The sequence below is a fragment of the Schistocerca americana genome, chromosome 2 (assembly GCF_021461395.2).
Source record: "Schistocerca americana isolate TAMUIC-IGC-003095 chromosome 2, iqSchAmer2.1, whole genome shotgun sequence".
Taxonomy (NCBI): domain Eukaryota; kingdom Metazoa; phylum Arthropoda; class Insecta; order Orthoptera; family Acrididae; genus Schistocerca; species Schistocerca americana.
In genome coordinates this window covers 1,031,218,918-1,031,233,253 of record NC_060120.1, presented here as the reverse complement: position 1 = coordinate 1,031,233,253, position 14,336 = coordinate 1,031,218,918, and the positions used below count along the sequence as shown (strand labels likewise).

The 14,336-nt window shown below is 45.7% G+C and overlaps 1 non-coding gene across 1 annotated transcript; it reads left to right on the top strand.

Annotated features, from left to right (window-relative positions):
• Nucleotides 1-7,913: 7,913 nt before the first annotated feature.
• Trnas-cga lies at nt 7,914-7,988 on the top strand. The gene has a single exon. It is a non-coding gene; the product is annotated as a tRNA-Ser (tRNA).
• The last annotated feature ends 6,348 nt before the right edge of the window (nt 7,989-14,336 follow it).

Below are 14,336 nucleotides of genomic sequence, written 5' to 3'. Positions count from 1 at the left end.
TTTTATCACTGATCTCATTATAGTTGCTCCGCATTACTTCCTTTGTTCAGTTTACTCTCAATCCACAATGTATACTCATAAGACAGTTCATTCCGTTCAACAGCTCGTGCAAATCATCCTCGCGTTGACTGAGGATGGCAATGCCATCAGTGAATCTCATCGATGGTAATCTTCGACCCTGAAACTTAATCCCACTACTGGACCTATATTATCTTTCCATTGTTGCTTCTATGATGTGTAGGTTGAACGATAGGGTCGAAAGACTTCATCCCTGTCGTACGCCCTTTTTAACCTAAAGGATATGTAATCCATTCACAAAGCACGTTGCTTACAAAACACTTACTCAACCAATTCTTGAGTCTCGCTAATCAGTCTCGGACGTTTACCAGGTTGGATCCAACACCGTCAAGTGGCAGAGGCCACAAGACAGGCTTTGTGCATCATCGAGAGGTTCACTGGCTTACGAAGTGTAGATGTACGTGTGAAACGTCCCCTTAGAAAAATTTATGAATGACTGTGCAGATAAACCTTTTACATTATTTGCTTTTGAAACAGCTAAGCAAAACTGAACGTACTCAGACATTACTCTACTTACTCTGATCAACACTAAACTGACACACAATATTTTTAGCGCAACGCAATCTGACTTTTAATAATCCCTACAGAAGAATGGCCCTGACTAACAATAACCTATACCTTTCATGAATCACTTACCTCACAAAAATCTTCGTTACTCAAACTACTGCAATACAGCGAGCGCCACTACTGCCAGCTAAATAAAAGATTCTAACTACTGAAGTGACTAACTACTGATTGGCATAGTTAGCAAATGAAAGATTTTGATAAAGAACAAACAATGTATTTACCTTAATGGTGTTTAAAAGTCATTATATATATATATATATATATATATATATATATATATATATATATATATATATATATATATATCAATTCATGACATCCAGTCTTACAAATTTACTGTCTCTGATGGACACACGTCCAGATCATCCGCTCTCAAAACTCCGCCATCTCTTTCCTCACATCCACCACTGCTGGCGGCTCACCTCCAACTGCGCAACGCTACGCGCTATTAACTGCCCAACACTACAATAGCATACACTCCAACAATGCAAACCAACCACAGCCTTGACACAGCACAGTCAGTGATTTTCATATAGAGCGTTACGTGGCGTTACCAACATAAAAACCTAAACAGCCTACTTACTCGTGAAAATTCTGTATACAAGAGGGAAAAATAGCATGTCCGGGTCTTTTTTTTTTAATGTTTGGTTACATCTCCGAGGTGGCAGGCGAAATAGTTGGAGCACGGGAAGTGATGCCATTACTGTACCACTGCCACAATGACCTAACCTTTCGCGTACATGATGCCCGCCGCGCGGGATTAGCCGAGCGGTTTGAGACGCTGCAGTCATGGACTGTGCGGCTGGTCCCGGCGGAGGTTCGAGTCCTCCCTCGGGCATGGGTGTGTGTGTTTGTCCTTAGGATATTTTAGTTTAAGTAGTGTGTAAGCTTAGGGACTGATGACCTTAGCAGTTAAGTCCCATAATATTTCACACACATTTGATTTCTGATCATGATGCCCGTCTAGCATGTCCCAGACGCTTACATCAACATACACATTCCACACAGTGCAGTATAGCGTTTTAAAACCGTTCATTGGATTTCGCAACACTACATCTACTACATGAATGAAGATAGCGATTTGGGGTGTATTTTAACAAACAAGAAGGACTAAAATATGTTATTTACAAAAGAAGCATACAATTTTACAAGTGTATGTTTCTCACATCCATGCTGTTACCACCTTGGGATACTTTTTATAGTTACGTTTGCGATGAAAGTTTTCATTCAAAAATGGTTCAAATGTCTCTAAGCACTGTGGGACGTAGCATCGGAGGTCATCAGACCCCTAGACTTAGAATTACTTAAATCTAACTAACCTAAGGACATCACACACATCCATGCCAGAGGCAGGATTCGAACCTCGACCGTAGCAACAGCGCGGTTGCACTCTGAAGCGCCTAGAGGCGCTCGGCCACAGCGGCCGGCAGTTTTCATTCATCTTTCATGAGTGTTTAGTATGGCCAGTTGCATCGGCTGCTGGGGAAATCAGCACTAATGCCAACAAGGAAGGAGAGAAGCTGAGATGACCGGTGGCAGGAATCCAAAATGATCTGTACGTAAGACTTTCAAATTAATAGGACTCTTTATTTCTAAAAATGAACGAAACGCAACTTCTGTTGTGAAGTGGCTTCATTTGTTTTCTGTGCCTCCCACATGCAGTTACGTTTACCCACTATTACTACTCGCAGAACGGAGGATAAATATCGTCTCCCTGTTGGTGTTGATGCTCTCGAAGACTGCCATCGAACCGGGCCAACCAGCGATGGGCACCTGGGGAAGTCTGCGTTGACAGGAGGCGCTGAACTCTGTCTTCCTGGAGGTGTGGCGCTCCCATTCTTTCCATTGGCGCGCGGGTCAGCACCTTCTTGATGCCGTTTTGCGGTGCTTTGCTGGCAGATGTGCAGTAGACGCTTTGGGTACGCACAAGGCCTCCACCGTACGCAGGACTCATGCCATATCTGGAGTCAGTGCATTCACTGCTGTTGCTCTACAGTATCGCAGTAAAATTTCTGTTAGTGGGACGTCCACAAGAGTTATGTAAATTGTTCATAACTGAAACTTTGGCTACACTGAAGGTAACGGCACTTTTAGGAGACTTGAACATCTCACAAAAAAACATTGTTGATCCAGTCCAATGTAACTAGAAAAAGTATAAAAAAACTTACATAAAACCAATAAAATCAACGAACACAAAACTTGACAGATCACATGTAATGTCAAACCAGAGCGTCATGCAAGACGCACATGGAAGTCAAATAAATAACTGCTATAGTAACAGCAGACAAGCTGAGCATGTTGGCTCGTATCGATATCTCGACTGTTCTGACGCGCCGCGAGATGGCGCGACTGCACGTCGTTGCGAATTTTGGAGTCTTCTCTGAATCGAGTACAAGATTGGTCTCTCTGGGGAGAGGCAGAGAGGAAGAGATGGATGTTGGGGCAGGAGAATCCGCCCGCGTTGATGTAGCGTCTTGACTTCTTGTACGTGGGAACCGTTACGGTGCAGGATTGATCTACGGGGAACCTAGAAAGCTCGGTGTTTGTAAAGGTGTTTTTCTGGTGCATTCCATTCATGGGCTAAGTGGATCAGCGCACGGTATTCCTGGCGGTTTAGCTGCATTAACCTGAGCGCCAAGCACCTGCTGCGAGAGTCTGCAGCTCCCTCTTTCATTTGGCGAGACGCTCAATCGCGTGATTGCTGACGCCGCGAGTTGTCTCGCCGTCCTCTTGCCTCGTATTGCTCTCCGGTATTTTACTAATGTTACTGAGAGTGTATTTGTTTCAATACAATCTTAAAGTTTCCCATTAGCAAATGTTCCCTTGTTAAGGTCTTTGTCACTGTAAACAAATAATTTGTAAAAATTCCTTGATCAGTGACCTTCACAGTAGCCTCACAGTGTGTTTAAGATTACTGTACTGAGCTAAAGCTTTCGGGGCAAGGCACCGTTCAAAATTCTCCCCTTCCGTGGCACTCGTATCACACGCTTTTCTTATTAATTTGTGCTTAATCCTGCTTATTCATTTAGTGTATGATCGTGTTTTAATATGTACTGGTTTCAGTTTTGTTTTAGATGCTTGGCCTGGCCAGGTCCTAAAGGTGTTTATTGAGGTTGTTACTAAGTAGAACTTCGTTAGTTGAAACTTCCTGGCAGATTAAAACTATGTGCCGTACCGAGACTGGAACTCGGGACCTTTGCCTTTCGCGGGCAAGTGCTCTACCAACTGAGCTACCCAAGCACGACTCACGCCCCGTCCTCACAGCTTCAATTCCGCCAGTACCTCGTCTCCTACCTTCCAAATTTCACAGAAGTTCTTCTGCGAACCTAGCAGAACTAGAACTCCGGGAAGAAAGGATATTGCGGAGACATGGCTTAGCCATTCTGGAAATATCCCCCAGGCTGTGGCTAAGCCATGTCTCCGCAATATCCTTTCTTCCAGGAGTGCTAGTTCTGCAAGGTTCGCAGAAGAGCTTCTTCTGTGAAGTTTCGAAGGTATGAGACGAGGTACTGGCAGAATTGAAGCTGCAGAGCACTTGGCCGCGAAAGGCAAAGGTCCCGATTTCGAGTCTCGGTCCGGCACATAGTTTCAGTCTGCCAGGAAGTTTCATAAGAGCGCACACTCCGCAGCAGAGTGAAAATCTCACTTCGGTAGTTTTCGCCTTTGCGTTGTCTGAGACTGATGTAAGGTCTTGCTAGGCGTATGTGAATGCGACCGCCTCGAGCCTTACATTCAGGCGTCAACATCCCAAAATTTTGACGGTGCTACCCGAACTTTCACACTATCCCGCTCGGCAAGTAATTGTAATTGTGTTTAATTAATCGGCGTTGCAAAGTGTATTAAATTTCGTTTGTTTCTTTTAGAGCTTTTACTGAATGAATTTCTTTAATACATAATTTAATGGATACTCAAATTCTAACGTAAAGGGCAGTAAGCTGATTCTGTTTGTTTTTGAAAATTTGTCATTTAATTACAGCTAACTGAAGGGGCTTAGGTGTCTATTTATCTTGCGCATACTTTGGTGAAGGGCTATTGTGCCTACATTGTTGAGTTGGACCTGTCTTGCTTGGGCGATTCCTCCTCTGCGCTGTTCGCTACTAGGCAGCGTTTCTTGCCTTGGTTGCGGTGCCTGATGGAGTGGGGACCCGATACTGGGCTGGCCGTTCATTGCCGCGTGGGTCTGCTCGACGCGGCGCGACTCCGGTATGCTGTTTGTAGGGCAGCAAGGGATCTGACACCGTCACTTACCTCTGTGTAGAGTTTCCCTTCCCGTCTTTAACCTTTAGCTGCTTGTTCCTCAGTGATTCCCGTACTGAGATTCTGTCGAGTACCTTGACACTGAGGACTTACCACCCTAGAGTACTCGTATAACGCCTGTCATGTTGTATTTTTGCTAATTGGTTCAAATGGCTCTGAGCACTATGGGACTTAACTTCTGAGGTCATCAGTCCCCTAGAACTTAGAACTACTTAAACCTAACTAACCTAAGCACATCACACACATCCATGCCCGAGGCAGGATTCGAACCTGCGACCGTAGCAGCAGCGCGATTCCAGACTGTAGCGCCTAGAACCGCTCGACCACCCCGGCCGGCTTTTGCTAATTAATTAATTCTCTTAAATGGGACCCTTCTTAAAGGTTGTTGTACTGAAATTGCTTCGGGGCCCACTGCTAAGTTGGTATTGCTTTAAATACAATTGTAAGTTTTCTTTAACTTTTTGGTTTGTTAAATTCACACGTTATACAGTACTGAATATTTGTCCAGCACCTTATACATCAGTTCTGTAGCTGTTCTAATTGTCATTCAGCACTGCCTCGACTAAGAATATAAAATTTTTGGTGCTATCTTTTTTTTTTAAAAATGGGTTGTGAACCATAGTACACTCCTGGAAATGGAAAAAAGAACACATTGACACCGGTGTGTCAGACCCACCATACTTGCTCCGGACACTGCGAGAGGGCTGTACAAGCAATGATCACACGCACGGCACAGCGGACACACCAGGAACCGCGGTGTTGGCCGTCGAATGGCGCTAGCTGCGCAGCATTTGTGCACCGCCGCCGTCAGTGTCAGCCAGTTTGCCGTGGAATACGGAGCTCCATCGCAGTCTTTAACACTGGTAGCATGCCGCGACAGCGTGGACGTGAACCGTATGCGCAGTTGACGGACTTTGAGCGAGGGCGTATAGTGGGCATGCGGGAGGCCGGGTGGACGTACCGCCGAATCGCTCAACACGTGGGGCGTGAGGTCTCCACAGTACATCGATGTTGTCGCCAGTGGTCGGCGGAAGGTGCACGTGCCCGTCGACCTGGGACCGGACCGCAGCGACGCACGGATGCACGCCAAGACCGTAGGATCCTACGCAGTGCCGTAGGGGACCGCACCGCCACTTCCCAGCAAATTAGGGACACTGTTGCGCCTGGGGTATCGGCGAGGACCATTCGCAACCGTCTCCATGAAGCTGGGCTACGGTCCCGCACACCGTTAGGCCGTCTTCCGTTCACGCCCCAACATCGTGCAGCCCGCCTCCAGTGGTGTCGCGACAGGCGTGAATGGAGGGACGAATGGAGACGTGTCGTCTTCAGCGATGAGAGTCGCTTCTGCCTTGGTGCCAATGATGGTCGTATGCGTGTTTGGCGCCGTGCAGGTGAGCGCCACAATCAGGACTGCATACGACCGAGGCACACAGGGCCAACACCCGGCATCATGGTGTGGGGAGCGATCTCCTACACTGGCCGTACAACACTGGTGATCGTCGAGGGGACACTGAATAGTGCACGGTACATCCAAACCGTCATCGAACCCATCGTTCTACCATTCCTAGACCGGCAAGGGAACTTGCTGTTCCAACATGACAATGCACGTCCGCATGTATCCCGTGCCACCCAACATGCTCTAGAAGGCGTAAGTCAACTACCCTGGCCAGCAAGATCTCCGGATCTGTCCCCCATTGAGCATGTTTGGAACTGGATGAAGCGTCGTCTCACGCGGTCTGCACGTCCAGCACGAACGCTGGTCCAACTGAGGCGCCAGGTGGAAATGGCATGGCAAGCCGTTCCACAGGACTACATCCAGCATCTCTACGATCGTCTCCATGGGAGAATAGCCGCCTGCATTGCTGCGAATAGTGGATATACACTGTACTAGTGCCGACATTGTGCATGCTCTGTTGCCTGTGTCTATGTGCCTGTGGTTCTGTCAGTGTGATCATGTGATGTATCTGACCCCAGGAATGTGTCAATAAAGTTTCCCCTTCCTGGGACAATGATTTCACGGTGTTCTTATTTCAATTTCCAGGAGTGTATTTGAACCTGGAATGTCATTAACAGTTTTAAAATTGTTCGAATTCTCTGGGGGAAATTGGCCTTTTATCATCTGTATTATCTCCTTAAAAAAATACAAATTGTAAGAAGCGATGAATGATGTCATAACCGGGGCTTAGCCTTCCACGAGAACTTCCAATCCTTGTCCTATTTCTGCGGGTTTCAGAAGCAATAATGAGAATATAAACACGGGCAGCACAAGTACATGCTTTGCTCATTGAATCGCTAGGTCAATAATTGAAACATATAAAATAATAAAGGCCAGCAAGAAAGCAGACATGACGGCACCTAAAGAGTACTAATGACGTAATACAAAACCCTTCTGGCAGCAGATAGAGACGTGTAAAATTTGTGGTGGCTAAGCAAAGTACCCAGTGAACCAGACAGGTAGATTGCCCAGGCACGTCCCGCGTCGACAACGCTTCCTACTCGGTGAACAGCTGTTAGGGACAGCATGCTGCCGCGGCGGAAGTTGGTCCCGTAATGGAATCCGTGCGGAAGCCCCTGGCGCCAGCTGACTGCAGCTGCAGCGAAACCAGAGACCGCGTCTCCCTGCCACAGGGGCAGCACGCTGCTGGGTTTAGGAACGCGCGGAGAACTCCACAATCTGTCGCAGCAGTGGCCGCACCGCGGGTCGGTACCTCATATAATACGTCGCCAACTTCGAGGACGCTCAGCTGAAAGACAGAAGATGAACAGATTAAAACTGTGTGCCGGGCCGACACTCGAACTCAGGACCTTTGTCTTTCGCGGGCAAGTGCTCTGCCAACTAAGCTCCCCAAGTACGACTCACGCCCTGTCCTCACAGCTTCAATTCTGCCAGTACCTCGTCTCCTATCTTCCAAACTTTACAGGAGCTCTCCTGCGAACCAGGTTCGTGAAGTTTGAAATGTAGGAGACGAGGTACTAGCAGAGCTGAAGCTGTGAGGACGGGCTGAGAGTCGTGCTTGGATAGCTCAGTTGGTAGAGCACTTGCCCGCGAAAGGCAAAGGACCCGAGTTCGAGTCTCGGTCCGGCACACAGTTTTAATCTGCCAGGAAGTTTCATATCGGCGCACACTCCGCTGCAGAGTGAAAATCTCATGCTAGAAGATGAATAATTAATCGAAGATTCGAATGAAACAACAAGTTTACTGTTATCAGTCAAGATTTATTTATTTCCACTAAGCGTTTCGGAAATTCAAACTTCCATCATCAAGTGGATTTATATCTGCTAATATTACATGTATCTGTTCTGTTGCGACTTTGGGGTGAAATGTGGGGTGGATAACACAAGACATAACTGCCCTATTAGTCCACATAAATACAGCTCATTACGGAGTTATAAACCTTCGAACTGCGTTGCGAGAGCAAATATAGAGCGCGTGGTAACAGTAAGTTCGTTGTTTCGGTCGATATCGGTAATAACTGTAGCGGAAAATTCCAAGCAAAAATGTTCGCATTTGAAATGGAACGAAGATTATCGTCGAAAATGTGAAAACATATGATTAGTATAACGTTGTGCTGTACCCTGCAAGTGTACAGTGTTGCGAGACTGGATTGATAAAAAACAAAGAAGACTTTAAGGAAACTTCCTGGCAGATTAAAACTGTGTGCCCGACCGAGACTCGAACTCGGGACCTTTGCCTTTCGCGGGCAAGTGCTCTACCATCTGAGCTACCGAAGCACGACTCACGCCACGTACTCACAGCTTTACTTCTGCCAGTATCTCGTCTCCTACCCTCCAAACTTTACAGAAGCCCTTGCGAACCTTGTGAGTACCGGGCGTGAGTCGTGCTTCGGTAGCTCAGATGGTAGAGCACTTGCCCGCGAAAAGCAAAGGTCCCGAGTTCGAGTCTCGGTCGGGCACACAGTTTTAATCTGCGAGGAAGTTTCATATCAGCGCACACTCTGCTGCAGAGTGAAAATCTCATTCTGAAGACTTTAAGGGTTCGAGTGTTGCGCATACATTGGCTTCAAGGAATCGTCCAAGCGTTCACCCTTCATGTGAATTACCTCACGTTGTCATTTTGTGGTAGTTTCTTATTGATAGCACGGAGTTACGATATTTTTCGGGAAAGAATTCTTGCGTTTTGCATTTCACATCAAGTCTCGGCAGGCGCCCACACGTCGTTGTTTTCGAACGGAAGTCAAGGTTTCCGTAACTAATTTTGCACAGCCTTTTCTCTGCTTCAAAACATCTCTTGAAGATTTGAGAATGTCTTGATTTAGAGATGTTTCTCCATTGCGGTTTGTGACACAATAACGTTCCTACAGTACAGTTGCACGTCCACTATTTAACACTGCCTGCTCGTAACTCACCGGTCGAATACACATCTCTTGTTCAAAGTAGTTAGTTCAAGCCGTCACAGTTGTTACTGCGCTGATGTCGCTTGTACACCAGGGATATAATCAGTCTCGGAACTCTCTAGACGGACCGAGTACACACAAAGGAAGGTCGTAACCTTTAATCTCTTGTCAATCCAACTGCGACCAAGACACTTGTTGATGGTAGTTGTTAGATTTTGCAACTCCAATGCAACATGGCATTCAAAGCGAATACAATTAGTTCCAAAGAAGGCGTTGTGTTCCAAAAGTTAATGTAATTGGGGAAAGTGTTTTAATCACTCAAAAAAGCCTCCGATATGTATAATCTGACTTTCCCCTGATTTCTGAGTGGACCTTCAGCCGTGATGAGTAGAAAACCACGTAAATTTCGCACTGTTTATTTTTTCTGCTTTTTCAAATTCCCCCGAAATTAGGCGTTTAGCTTGGTTACCAGAGCTGTAGAGCATTAAGTTCTGCGTCGATTGAATACCAAAGCTTTGCTATTTGATCGTATTTTTCTATAAAAAAGCTTCTTCAGAAAACTGTAATTTTTTCCGCTTTTCGAGAAACACTCTTTTTGTCGCTATCAAACTTGCAGCATCTGAGAATTGGCGAATGTGACGAACAATTTTATAGCAGAAAAATATTACAGTATCAAATTGTGTGTTTAAAGAGTCAAAGAAATTGTCTCAAGATTCTAGATGTCAAATTAACCACACGGTTAACAACCAATACTTTCAGTTCAGTGGCTTCTTCAACGTTTACTCTTGCTCCTTTACTCACTAGTACACTTATTTTCTGCAATTTGTAGCTCCATAATTGTCAAAAATAAAGACATCTGCCAGTTCCTTTGAGTTTTCTTAATATACAACACTTTTGGAAAAGGACACCACAGTATCGTCGCGTAGGAGGTAACACGCGAGGATGCAGGATTTCGGTAGCGTATCGTTGTGCTGCCAATGTATCTTCAGCCCCTACCAGCCGTATTCTACGGTCACCCCCCATGGCGCGGCACACCATGAGGCTAGGAGAAAAACGCTCTGCCTCTCCAAGACATTTGAAGGACGGGACATCTGCCCTGGTCGCCACCATGCTCTCCGACAATGGTGGTACAGGTCACTGCGGAACCACGATTCATCGTTGAACACGGTACAACGATATTCGTCAGCATGTTGTCGGGCACGGCACCACCCCATACACAGCCGTTTGTTTATTGGTGTTAGCGACAGTCCACGCATAGGGCAGTAACTTCCTAGTGCAGCTACTGCTAGTCTGCGACCAGTGATGCGGGATGACACACAGCGTTGCACGGAGTCCATTACCTGTTCTCCGACACTAGGTACGATGTGCTTGATGCACAATACGGCTGTATTCACTCGTGGTGGTTAGACGTGGTCGATCGGAACTTGACGACGAGTAAGCTTGCCCTCACGTTGCCAGGCAGTCCAACATCAGGCCAATGTCACAATTGAATGCCCCTAAAACCTGCATACTGCACGATTTGACAAACAGACCAAATGGTGACCAATAAAGACGCCCTTCCAAACATCGTCAGATGCTGATAACACTATCTCACACGAATACCCCAGACGGTGTCCGCCTGCCTAGTTGGGTGGTAAAGTGCGCGCCTACCGTACAGCGGGCTCGGGTTCGATTCCCGACCGGCGTGGAGAATCTCTCCGGTCGTGGACTGGGTATTGTGTTGTCCTCATAATCATTTCATCCTCATTACCGACGCGTAAGTCGCCCAATGTGGCGTCGACTGAAATAAGACTTGCACCTGACGGTCGAACTTCCCCAGATGGGGCCTCCCGGCCACAGTGCCATGCGCTTACTTCATTTTTTACCCCAGACTGTGATGCAGTGGTTAGCACACTGGACTCGCATTCAGAAGGACGCGGGTGTCCGGGATTTCCTTAAATCGCTTCAGGCAAATGCCAGGATGGTTCCTTTGAAAGGGCACGGCCGACTTCCTCCCCCATACTCCCCTAACCCGATAAGACCGATGACCTCGCTGTTTGCTCCTCTCGCCCAAATCAACCAACCAACCAACGATTATCTGACATCTCCGTGTCCTTCACAGTATCACGCAACCTCTGGTGCTGTTGGCGCTCTTTATACTGCCTGGTAACAACACTGAGCACGACCAACACTAATGCGCACTCGTGGCCGTCTTACCGGTCACAGAGAATTATAACTGTTCAAAATGTTCAAATGTGTGTGAAATCTTATGGGACTCAACAGCTAAGGTCATCAGTCCCTAATCTACATTATCCTAAGGACAAACACACACACCCATGCCCCAGGGAGGACTCGAACCTCCGCCGGGACCAGCCGCACAGAATTGTAACTCTGTAATCACTTATATACCCGCTGATGGTGAGTACGTGTACACTGACATCCAATCATGTCGTGTGGGTGCTTTACTTTTTTTGTTTGGCACTGTAAATCAGATGTTTTAATACCAGAATACTTATTTGTTTACAGCAAGGTTTGGTACACTGGTTTAACACACGAGATGTTCGAGAAAAGTAATGAGACTGATATATGAGCGATCTGGCAACTCTGTGTTGCTCTACTTGTGTAGACCGATGTGTGCGTCCCTTCCAGATGCTCAGTTCGAGTTCCAGCTCCGTACAGCCATCACGTTATTTTTGAGAGCGCCATAAGTGAAGTTGTGTTTTTGTTGTGTGTTACGAAAATGGAACAGCGGAATTTAGAGCAACGTAATGCCGTAAGGTTTTGTGTTAAAGTTGGGGAATCGGCGAGTGCGATCTTCGAAAAGTTGAAACAGGCCTGTGGGGAACATCCCTTATCAAGAGCACAAGTTTTTCGCCGACGCAAATCATTTTTTGAAGGCCAAGAACAGGTTGAAGATGAACCTTACTCTGCGAGATCTTCAACTTCAAAAGCAGACGAAAAGGACGAACTTGTCCGTGCTCTTGTGAGATCAGGCCGACGTTTAACAATAAGGATGATGGGTGACATGTTAAACTCTTTCATCGCACATAAAATTTTAACCGAAATTTTGCGCATCCGAATGGTTTGTGCCACAATGGTGGCAAAAACTTCACAATTGCGCAGAGGGACAATTGAAGAAACGTATCCTCTTTTTGAGAGGATTGCCAATGACCACGAATGGTTCAGTCGTGTGATCACAAGTGATGAATCCTGGAATTCTGGATACGATCCTGAGACAAATCGGCAAGGTGAGGAGTGGCACAATGAGACATCTCCTCGACCGAAAAAAACACGAATGAGAAATCAAAGATCAAAACAGTGCTGATTAGCGTTTCTGACAGTAGAATTTGTTTCTCCAGGGCAAAACGTCAACCAAATGTTTGCAAGCCTTCAATGGCTTAGACTGGACATTCCAGTCAAGTGGATGCTGCATCATCATTTCGCCCCATGTCACACCGTCACCTCCATCACAGAATTTTGACCTCAAAATGCATTTGTGTTGCTCCACTGCTCCCCTGTTCACCTGATCCGAATCCTTGTGACTATTTTCATTTCCCGAAATTGAAGAACGTCTTAGAAGTACGTCGTGTTGGATCTATGTAGTGTCGTAAGAGCAGAACTGTCCAACTATTGCCACACCGTATTAAACATTTTATTTTCAATTTATTTATATCATTTACCATCTCACTGAAACAATGACACTTATAACACAGTTCACTAACGACGTAATACTGACGTCACATCATGGTGATAAATGTCGAAACAGTCTGCAGTAAATAAAGATTAATTATTAGATGGTTCAAATGGCTCTAAGCGCTATGGGACTTAACATCTAAGGTCATCACTCGCCTAGACTTAGAACTACTTAAACCTAACCAATCTAACGACATCACACACATCCATGCCCGAGGCAGGATTCGAACCTGCGACCGTAGCAGCAGCGCGGTTCCGGACTCAAGTGCCTAGAACCACTAGGCCACAGCGGCTGGCTAATTATTAATAGCAGCTATTTGATGCATCTGTTCTAATAATCTGTTATCAGACATATATTATGCTGCTGGTCCTAAAAAAGAAAACTTTTCAATTTTTTATAGGAATATAAAACCGAAAATCGATTATTTCAGTGACGGGTTTTTTTGAGTTGAAGAAATAAGAAAAAGAAAAGGAAAAAGATACGACCGAAGACCGGTTGTTTCAGCGATAAACGCCATACCTAATACGTACCTGCGAACTCACAAATCGTGTAGAGTTTAAGTATGGGCAGGCAGTGGGTGTCCTGTGCGTTTCTACCTTTGGTTTGCGACGCCTGATGTCAGTGTGGTGTTTTCGACCACAAATATTTTACTCGTGGGTTCCGGCCGTAAAAGGAAGCCGCAACAGTGGGGGAGACTCTGCCGACCGTTTCGTAATGAGAGTAACCCTTCTTATTATATCCAGCCTTAGAAATGCCTGTGCACCTACTACATATCCCTGTTTAACCGCTTTTATTTATACCCTCTCATTTTTATTTATACTTTTTCTTCCTGTCACATTACTGCAGGAAAAGATTAAACTTCTTTATGAGTTTTAATTTGTCACTCATTATCTGCACCAGAGCCATAGCTTATAAACATACGTTACGTTTTACATAAATAATATGACACACCAAAAATTGCCCATAGATGTCGAAATATGTTTGAGTAAAGAATAAAAAAAGTAAAAGCGTTGTGTTTTACGGAATGCGTAGTTTCAGAAACCCAACTTCGTGTCATAAACATGGAAGAGTTGCAATAGGAGCGTCTAACGCCATGAATACGTTACAGAATTAGTTAAATGCACAATATGTCATGAACGTCCAGAAACAGCTCTGGAGAAGCAAAACCACTCTGATATATTTGGTTAAGTGGCCTCAGGGGCATAGTAACAGGGATAAAGCAGGTTCAGTTTTTCAGTGGCCAAGTACTTTCTGCAGGCAGCTATAGAGTCCTCGTGAACAGTACATTGTCTTTTGTAGTTGTCAGGGAATAGCTTAATGCTCGTTTTCGTATTTTTTTATTATTCGTTACTTGCGTACGAACCCCCGTGACTTTTGATGCTGCTTCAAACCGTTTAGAGACCGGG